This window comes from Aulonocara stuartgranti (genome assembly GCF_965226115.1).
Source record: "Aulonocara stuartgranti genome assembly, chromosome: 7".
Lineage (NCBI taxonomy): Eukaryota > Metazoa > Chordata > Actinopteri > Cichliformes > Cichlidae > Aulonocara > Aulonocara stuartgranti.
The window spans coordinates 63048244-63057864 of NC_138945.1; positions in this window are offsets into that span (position 1 = coordinate 63048244).

Genomic DNA, 9621 nt, shown 5'->3' on the forward strand with positions numbered 1-9621 from the left:
ATAGCATTTATTTATAAAATAAATCGGACATTTCAAACAGTTACTCACTACTTGAGTAGGCTTTTCGCCAAGTACTTTTTTACTCTTACTTGAGTAACTTTTTTGACAACTATTTTTCACTTTTACTTGAGTAATAATATTTTAAAGTAATGCTACTCTTACTTGAGTGCAATTTTTGGGTACTCGACCCACCTCTGCCAGAGCACAACCATGCAGCATGTACACGTGATCTTAATCTAAAATGAAGGCCATAGTGGTGGTTATGTGATCCATAGGTGTATCTGTGGATGTTAGATCACTTTAGCTAGTCAATAAAGGCACCTTTAACAAGGACTTACACTTCAGAAGACCATATTGACAGCATTATGAACCCAGGAATTATGGTTAATTAAGCCATCTAAAAAAAAAAAAAAGAAAGAATGTGGAAGGGAACAGCAGCACCTCAAAGGAAACTCAAACATGCAAAGAGAAATATACAAATAATAATAATAAAAGTAATATTACTACAAACAAAGACCCCGGTCAACCCAATGCATCGCCCCTTAAAAACACACAAAAAAGAAAAAAAAAAAAAGAAAGAATGTGGAAGGGAACAGCAGCACCTCAAAGGAAACTCAAACATGCAAAGAGAAATATACAAATAATAATAATAAAAGTAATATTACTACAAACAAAGACCCCGGTCAACCCAATGCATCGCCCCTTAAAAACACACAAAAAAGAAACAGACAAAAAAACATTAAGAAAAAGTCTCAGATTTGTTATTAGGAACTTTGAATGAGTGTTTTTTTTTTAGTATAGTTGTCTTACTACTACGACGAAGTCTCACAGTGCACATTTTGGCCATCAAGACAAGAAAGTCAAGTCTGGTGTAATTTTCACAGCTCAAATATAACCTCAAATGTGGCACATTAATAAACACAATATTCTACTTTGCCAATTGGTGAGTCAAACAAATAGCTTGCTCTGTTTCTCTCACTGGATTCACTCAAACAAAGTACACACACACTTAACAAAGCAGATTTGTTTAATACTAGCTGTTTTCCCAGAGCCACAACGACTACCATGCAGGACTTTTTTATAGAGCAAAGCCATGTACTTGCACTTGCCAAGTCACAAGCTGAGTCACTTTGCAACAGAAGCCCTGCGATCCTTCCCTTGCTAGAACGTAACACAGATTCAGTGTGTCCACATTGCAGACTTGCAACGCTGTTAAAAACAAATTATGATCCTGTGTTTTTTAGGGTTAGGGCAAGTCTATTGGACAAGAGGTGAAACATCTTAAAAAAACAAAACAAAACAAAAAATAAACAACTTAGAGAAGTTCAATCGCCTTCTTTTCAAGCTCCTTAGACTACCATGACCTGGATGAGTGAGAACCTACAGATCTAAGATGCTATGTCTTTCACCCGTATACTATGGTGGTGGTAGGAATATCTGGGATTCATCAATTATTCTTTGTATTATGGGCAAAATAACGCTGCAAACATTAAAGTAATTCTCAGAGTGTCAATTACACTAATACATGCACTTATTCTATTATTGTATGGTCTCTACCCTACAATATAAAGTGCCTTTAGGTGAATTGAAATAAAAACAAATCTCCATAAAGAGGCAGATAAGGGAACAAACTTTAATTTTTCATTTTTTTAGTGATCAGTCACATTGGGAGAAAATTTCTTCCTTAATTGGTGCATAATGTTAATTCTGTCACTGAGTGGTGGATACTGCAAATTGTCCCCAGTTGTTGTGTTAAGCTTATGTGTCCTAAGTCGGAGTTTCGGTCTCTGTGTTTCCTGTTTTATTTTGATAGTCCTTGTCCAGTGTCAGTGTATCTAGTTTTGCTTTCCTTTGTCTCATTATGTCTGATTTGTCTCAGCTGTGTTTCCACATATCCCCCATCCTCTCATGTTTCTGCCTGTGTATTTTAGTTCTCAGTCTTCCCTTGCTCGTTGTCACGTCATATCTCCTCAGTGCTGTGCGTTTCCTTCATGTTCCTGGTCTCCATAGTTCCTAGTTCTGGTTTCTTTTTTTCCAGTTCCTTTTGTCCTTAGTTTGTTAGCTATAGTTATTATTTGTTTTTGTTTTCTGTATTTGAGTTTTTCACACTGCAATAAAAGCTGCCTCTTTTAGTTCATCCCTTTGTGTCCTGCGAGTCCTTTTGGGTCCAATCTCCTGCCTGCCACAGCACACATCACGACAATTTTTGTTGTTGAAAATAATGTGATGATAAAAATTTGCTCATTAAAGACTGCTGAAAAAGAGTTTTACATGTAAACTAGCATATCAACACTAACTGGAAATGAAAATTATTATGACTGAGTAAACACTCCCTCTTTTTGAGCCATATTTTCATATTCAGTTGCTGTCACCTGCATTTAGCTCGTACAACTGAAAAAGTAACAACCGTATAAGTGCATTTAAAGTACATTAGTATCAATATAATATAAGGTAGGATTCCAGAAGGATTCCTTTATCATCATCATCATCATCCATTAAAGGAAATTCAAGTCAGGTAAATGATGAATGAGGCAAGCGTGCTGAATAAAATGTAATAGAGTTAACTTATTGACTCCTCTCTCCTCTCATGTGTTTTTAAGATAAATGTCATGGTCCACAATGACAGGCATTAATATTTCTAGCTCCACTGGAATAAAATGGAGGCACTGCTTTTTATTTACCTGTTGCCATGGAAAATCATGGCATCAGAGTTCCATAGATATGTTCTTCTGGTATTGCCTCTGCCCCCAGGTGAATATTAACATATGGCTGAATTACATGCTACATTACTTTGTGATTTCTCCCTCTCTGCCTTTTCATATGCCTCTGTCTCTCCCAAACACATAAACACCTTGAGCTTGCCATGCTCCTACACTTGTCTCTCTCTCTCTGCTGCTCTGTCTCTGAGTTGCAAAATCTCAGGAGAAAGACACATCATGGATGATAATGGCTTACCTGTAGTGTTGATACTTATTCATATCCTGAACAACAGAGCTGGCAAGCCAATAATTACTACACAGTGTGGGCAAACACTCCACAGACATTATCTAGAGGGGCCAGAGCCTTGTGTGTAACTGGTAGCACAAATCGATACCACCAAATGGCAGCTTGCAGATCTCATATAATTAGACAGAGACAAAGGGAGGGAGCTCTGCAGGCCCAGACAGATGAACTTAAACAAGCATTTTTAGCCTGTTTCTCAACATGTTCCACCAAACATGCATTGGCTTGATATTGAATAGCAAAGCTAATCCCACACAAAGTGGGGACTGACTGGCAAAGAGACCTAAGAGACATTTAACAAAGCAGCTTAAAGACAAACAGCAGACATATATCAAAGAATCAGAACCAATTTTATCTTTTTGCATTTAAGCTTCTCTTTAATTTGATTACAAATCTGATGGAATAGACATGTCGGCAACTGTTTTGTTTCTCTTTTTGTTTTACTTTTTCCTTTGGCGTCACGATCATTTGTGTCAGCTGTGTCTCCCCAGGTGTTTCCACTTCTCTCATTACCCTCTTGTGTATTTAAGTCCTCTGTCTCTAGCTGTTCCTTTTGTTTTGCTACTGCCAAGTTTCAGTTTCATTTGCATGCTCATGTTTAGACTTTTTCATGTTTATGTTTTGCATGTTCCTGTTCAGTTTCATGTTCTTGTCTCTCGTCAGTGTTTTCATAGTTAGTTTAGTTCTTTCCCAGTTTAGGTTTTAGTTTAGTTATGCCCTTGTCCACCTTGCCTTGTTTTTCTGTTTTTGGACACCAGCCTGAAATAAATGGCTCGCTTTTTGTTTGAGCATCAGTTCACTTCTCCCGTGTCTGCTTTTGGGTTAGGGTTCACTCCATAAGCACACCGGTGTGTTTATGGAGCTTAGTTAACTAAACTGAACTGAGATATACCAGTTTTTAAATTGTGTTGATAGGTCACGTGAAACCAGAGTCATGATAAAAAAAATATACAAAATGTTATTTCATAAATACTTTAGTCAATTTTAAGAAAACAAAAAACACCCCTTTACTATTGGTGGAAAATGTACCATGTCGACCAATCAAAAAATTATATGGAAACATGTGCCGTTGTTTAGGAAGAGGGTGAAGTTTTAGGAGTGATGTCGACAAGAGAGACAGTGAGTTTTGAGATGTGAGAGATTTGTGACGTTTGGCATGTTTGGATTGTGTAGTTAGTGTGTAGTCTAGTCAATAGTTTTGTTTTGTGTGTCAAAACAATGAGGCAGCGACTCAGTGTCACAGTGGCTGTCTAAGTGCCACCAAAGGCAGTGTAAACGCTGTCTCCAGGTGGAAAACAGGAGGAGTTATACGCTTCTTGCATTCAGGCCTGCAGGTATCAGGCTTGTGATGTGCTCCTCTGTCTTAGTGGACATAAATAATTTTTTGGAGTGGCACAGATCCTTTGTAAAACTTCTTATTTGATGCAGAACACCTCAATGCTCTGTAAATAGTTTGAAATGGTTATAAAAAAATGCCTTGGCTGCATCTTTAGGTAAATAGTTGCATATAACTTTGTTGTTTGCAAAACTTTTGCATAGGTTTTTAAAATTTACAGTGTATAATTGCATTTCAAGTTATGAAAATGATTTGTTAAACATATTTGTGGTTGTTACAGTAAAAAATGTAACTTTTTTTCTACTGTTTTTTTTGCCTGATTTTATATGAATTGTGTTAATATAGTATGTCAAAATGAAAAAATAACATCAAATTTAAACGCGTGAGGTTGTGCTGAAAAGAATGATACCAAACAAGGCAAGATAAATAGTTTTTAAAGGTGAAATGCAGAGGTAAAATCAATGATAGAGAAAAAAAAACAGCCAATTATACCCTGGGCCCCAGAGGGTTAAACTTTTTTTTTTTAAAGTAACACAATAGTTACTTTTCCTAGTAATTAGGTAGTTTTATAATAGTGTAACTCAGTTACTTTTTTGAAGAAGTAACTATAACTAATTACTTTTTCCTTCCAACACTGGTAGTTGTGCACTTTGTAGTCTACCGATCAGTCATTGAAACAATTAAATAAGCACTGACTTTGATTGCTCATTACTTAATGTCACTATTACAACATGTGGTCTTTATAATTTTATATACAAATATTTCCTGCACAAATATCAGCATGGCACCATAACAGTGTTCAAGGAATTTCACTGCATTGTTCTATTTTGTTGCTGCTTTTTTCCACTTGTTCTTTTGTTAAGAGATTGTTACTTCCCTGTCTTCAACTCGTCTGTGCTGACATGAAAATTCATCTTTTGTGGGGTAACTGTAGAGTGAACAGGACTACGCAGTATAAATACCAAGTATTTGGTTCCAAATTTAATAATGCCATTCATCATTATATATTGAGACAAGTGGAAAATAAGATGTGATGTATACCATCCTTAAACACTCCAAAGAAGGAACAAAATGTTCACAAGTCCTTTTTTTAGTTTTAAATTAGACAGCAGATGTTAACAATACAGACTCAAAGGTATAAAATTATGCTTTTTTTCCCCATGTTGCCTTATTTCTATAGTTAAAACTTAGTAAAATGCCTCTCCTTTGATTCTAGATGATGCAGTCAATAATAACAAACTTAAGAAGTCATAAAATAACTTCTTTTGGATAAAACCAAATCTCCAGAGATTGCAAATTTGTCACGGCTTTGCTAACTGCTGAAATCCTGGCATCTCTATTTCTCCAGATTGACAAATCAGAGACTTTATTTCCCTCCATTTATTTTTTTTAACCATGGGAAAAACCGCTAATGTTATGATTAGTGCATATTTGGAGACAAATTTGTACAACTACTGCATATTTGTTCTGTTTCATGTCTAATCTAAGGCTTCTGATGATCAGTGCTTTCCATATACTGCGTAGCCATCCATCCGGGGAGTGTAGAAAGTGCTCTGATATGGAAATTGAGATTCATGCATGATGCCATCTGTTGATTTTATGTCAGTTTTTCAATAGCAATGGTCCTTGGAAAATAATTTTCTAACACAACCAAGGAAAAGGATCAAGCCATAAATGAGATTTCCACATTTTTACATGAACATTAAAAAAAAAAATCGCTAAATTTATTTAATGAATATAATTGGCGAGAGAAAGGAGAGCGCGCGCGAGAGAGATATTTTTTTAACCCCACTGTGCACTGATATGTATAAAGTACATCAAATTTATTTGGAATTGAGGCTTCCAATGCATCATTTATGTTGTGTGTGCCGCTGCTACTGCTTCAATCAACATTTTTGTTAACATTTCTACCACAGATAATTGCTGAAGCATTCAATTCAAATAGGTATTTCAGACCTAAATATTCAAAACAAAATACAATAAAAAATAATCCCTCTAGCTTTAAGTTCATGTTTTATGTCAATGTTTATAAAATACACTTATTTGCCTGCTGCTAAGATAAACAGAAGTAAAACTGCTGATAATATTTGCTAGTTTAATAATTTCCAAGTCTGAAATTTATTTCTGTTTATTCTGTCACTTGGTCATTATTTTTAAGCATCTGCCAGCCTGTTGTAAATTGTGGAAAGAGTAAGTGCAATATGGAGCAATCTAAAAATTTGAGCAATCAGTGAATCAGAGTAACAAATGTATCTCATTTACATACTGGGTAAAACATGCACTTCCATGTGTATTATCCTATGACTGGAATGCCTGTTTTAAACGGTGCCTTAATCTTACTCTTCTTAAGAAGGATAAGGCCTGTGATGTGGAAAAGAGTTTACATGAGCCAGTCTATTGATTAGTTTAGCATCATGTTGATTAGCGACTGGTCCTGGTCACCATGGCTACATAAGTGCATTAACTGTTTTTTTTTTTTTTAATCTCACCAGAATTCTCTATTTTTATTCATTCGTTTTATTTTGTTTTCGTTTAAATGACTTCCTGTGTTTAACCTAGAATATACAATACAGGCTGATTAAAAAAAAAACTAACATCTACTTTTAATAAGGTTCTTTGTTAGGCAATATGGAACAGTGGGTAGATGGATGGATATAGATGGCCATCCATTTGTCTAAAGACACAATATCATTGGAGAAGCATTCATACTGAGAAAACACGCAAGTCAATATAGTCTGAATATGACAGTGTGGAGGAAAAAAACAGACAAATATGACACTCCTGGAAGCTTCAGAGGGAGGATATAAATCTCTCTTTACTAAAGCCATATAAGAGAAGCAAGCTGGGCAAGCATTCATATAAGACTTTCATCTCCCTTTACAATATTGGCCTTTCTAGTAAATGACTTTCATGATTCAAATGTGTCAAGAAGGTTTCCAGCTAATGCATGAATTATTCTCTCTTTCATTATTACCTTCATTCTCATTCACACTAGATGGTCCTTGATTTTTGTTGACAACAACAGTTCTCTTACTATCTCAAAGTACAGTAAAAGCATGAAAAAGAGACTAGTGTGCTTTCTGTATTTCAAGAATATTTCTTTAGCCTTTAATCATACAAGATGTGGATGTCAAAAAATGACAGAAAAGGTAAAATTACAGACATTTTACAGAAGGAAATGCAGAGAGCAGTAAGACAAAAAGAAAATGTGAATATATTAAAATGATATAATGCGCATCATCAACACTAGCTATAGTTTGAGAAAGCAGTTTCAGATTTGAACATCTGAAGGAGCACATGTCCTTGGGATGGAAATTAGGGCTGGGTATCGTCACTGATTTCTAGAATCGATTCAATTCCGATTCACAAGGTCCCGAATCGATTCGATCCACGATTCGATTTAATTCGATTTAATTCGATTCGATTCGATTTAAATCTGGGAAATTTTGACAGTCAGAAATATTATAATTCAAATCAGTACATTTACATATTTTTGTATCAATAAAAAGGAAGCTGACACACGCAAGACTTTATCAAAGGTGTGAGCATCACAGCAGATGCCTTTGTGTCAAAGTAGCTGAAGATAAAACACAGAAAAACATGAAGGTGATTTTCCTGGCCTGGGGTTTTATAAAAATATTCTGCAGTACATCAAAAACGAAAGAAAACCATTAATCAACATATGAACATTACCTCTGAAGTTACAGCGGTTTTATTAGAGACACGGTTAAGCGTTTTGCATTTTGAATAATTTTAAAAAAGTTTAAATTTGTTCAGTATTGAACAGCAGAAATGAGGTTTTCTTTTCGGAAGAATGTAAAAGGGAAAAAAACAGCGGCTGACAGCGCTGTAAACTACGGTAGACTGGTGCGTAACAAGCAAGCGAATAATGAAGAAAGGGAAACTGTTCTTGAAGTACAGAGAGAGAGAGGGGGGGGGAGGGAGAGAGAGAGAGAGAGAGAGCTGTGCATCGCGGTGGAAGCAAAACAGTAAAAGTCAGAGTGAATTCATGACGATTTTATGTGAATCGTTTGGATCTTCTTTTGCTGCTGGTTCGGTCAATATTGTTTGGAGAGAGATCAAACTAACAGCTTTAGAATCAGCGCAAAAAGGGCGTAAACACAAAGCGCGGACCCGCCGAAACATCAGGATCAGCGAGCTGTCGGCTTTCAGCCCCAACCGTGAGAAAGGCGACATCTAACTGATTCTGATCCGCGGGTCGCACTGTGTGTTTAAGTCTATGTGCAGAATCCGTGTACCTGCTCTCATTTACTGTCTTAACTGTTTGGTGGTTCTTGAAATTTTGTGAGATGTCACCAAAGATTCTGGCATTTCAAGCAAAATAAATTTATATTAAAAAAATCGATTCAGGATTTAAATGAATCGATTTTACGTTATCCAAGCCAGAATCGATTTTAATCGATGAATCGATTATAAAAACCCACCCCTAATGGAAATATGTTATTGCCACGTGTTGATGTAATATGGGATAGTGTCTTGATGTGTGATTTGACCATATAAGCATTCTAAAAAAAAAAACTAAAAAAAAAACAGCCCAATGATCAGATTCCTGTCTGTGATAAAACAGTTTGCACTCAGCATGTTCAAACAATTTCTTGGCATTCTATTTGCATCCAAGTAATGCCATCTGTTTCAATGATTACTTTAACATTCAAGTTGTGTGTGAGATACACTTGTGTATGGTACTGGGCTGGAAGAAAATGAGACAGTCTGTGTGTTCAAAGAGAAAGCCAAGTTTCTACTGTGGGACACACTGCTGAGTGCAATATCAGATTTAATATCAAAATAGCACTTTATTGCATATCAGTAAGTATTTGCAAAGGTGGGGTCATGGGTGGCATTACTGTAAAATCAAAAGACATCAAACATTCTTTGAAGATGGCATCAAATGAAGTACAGAGAGTGAGCTTTCGTCTTTGTTGCATTTCAATCACTGAATAATGGTGCCAATGATACAGTACTTGGATAGTTAATCCCAATGGATACTGGAAGCTTTCTAGGATATCGCTCTGAATACCCATAACTCAGAAATTCCTAACTCCGTTCTTCAGATCCAAGTTCTTTACAATATGATCCTAATCTTTTCTTTTCTAGTTCTTAAGCAGTGCCTTTAAGATTTGTTCTGGAGGAGGTTAGAGTGTGATTGAATTCTTAAAGGATTTTCTTGTTAGAATATTAAAAGACTTTTTGGTCTGAGTACAGATTGTTCAGCAGAGGTCAAAATAACCTCTGCTGTTATGGGGAAGACAAGTTTAGGAAGT